The sequence below is a fragment of the Solanum pennellii genome, chromosome 5 (genome assembly GCF_001406875.1).
Source record: "Solanum pennellii chromosome 5, SPENNV200".
Classification (NCBI taxonomy): Eukaryota; Viridiplantae; Streptophyta; class Magnoliopsida; order Solanales; family Solanaceae; genus Solanum; species Solanum pennellii.
In genome coordinates this window covers 76,326,869-76,327,906 of record NC_028641.1, presented here as the reverse complement: position 1 = coordinate 76,327,906, position 1,038 = coordinate 76,326,869, and positions in this window count along the sequence as shown.

Sequence of the window (1,038 nt, the reverse complement as noted above, 5' to 3'; positions counted from 1 at the left end):
GATATTTTTAAATAAATAAAATTAAAAAAAATTACGTAATTATCAAATATAAAAAAATGTGAGTTTAATCTTCTTTAATCCACCTAATTTGACAAAAAAATCATGACGATTTATATGAGATAACACAAATACATATTCTTAAAAGATAGATAAATACATAAAATAATATTCTATATACGCACCAAAACATTTAAAATGAGAGTGTCCTTTTATTAAAATAAAGTTATTTTACTAAATTTGTCATATTAACTATATTTTTAGAAATAACTAGTGGTATTATATGTATAGTTATTTAATGTTTAGTTATTTAATGTTTTCTCTAAAAACGAAAAATAATTTATATTTGATATTAATATTAGATTTTGATTAATTTGAATCTACGATATAGGAGAGAATACGTTTCCTACAATTTTTCGTATGATGAAAAGAGAGATAATCTTGTGATAAATTTTTGGTACCCCTTAATTTCTTATTTGGTTACAAAAGTGTATGATAATTTATTTTAGGATTAATAATTACTATATCGAGATAAATTATTTCTATCTCTTGATGGAATAATAATTTTAAATTAACTTATTCAGAAATAAAATAACACTCAAATCCTTTTAATATTATCGTTTTCCAAATATATTTATGTAAACAATCAATTCATTCTTAGAAATTATATTTTAAACCAAACATTTACTAAAAAAAATATCATAATATACAATTTAGATTCGTTTCTTAAAAAAGACGTATCCCCATTTACTTTATCGTACCTTTACTTAACTCTTCCTATCATAACAAACATGTATCCCCAGATAACGTTCATTCATATTCAATATCATGAATATATAATGACATGTTCGTCAATCATTTCTGCTTACGAGATGAAGGACTTAACTTTGATTTAAAACTATTCATAGCAAATCGCTTTCTCTTTTGCCTCGTCGATATAACAAACACGTTTCATCAAATAAAAACTCGTGATAACACTTTCATTTTTTTTTTAAAAAAATAATTTTTATTGTGGGGGGTAGGGGTAGGGGTGGTGGGGGT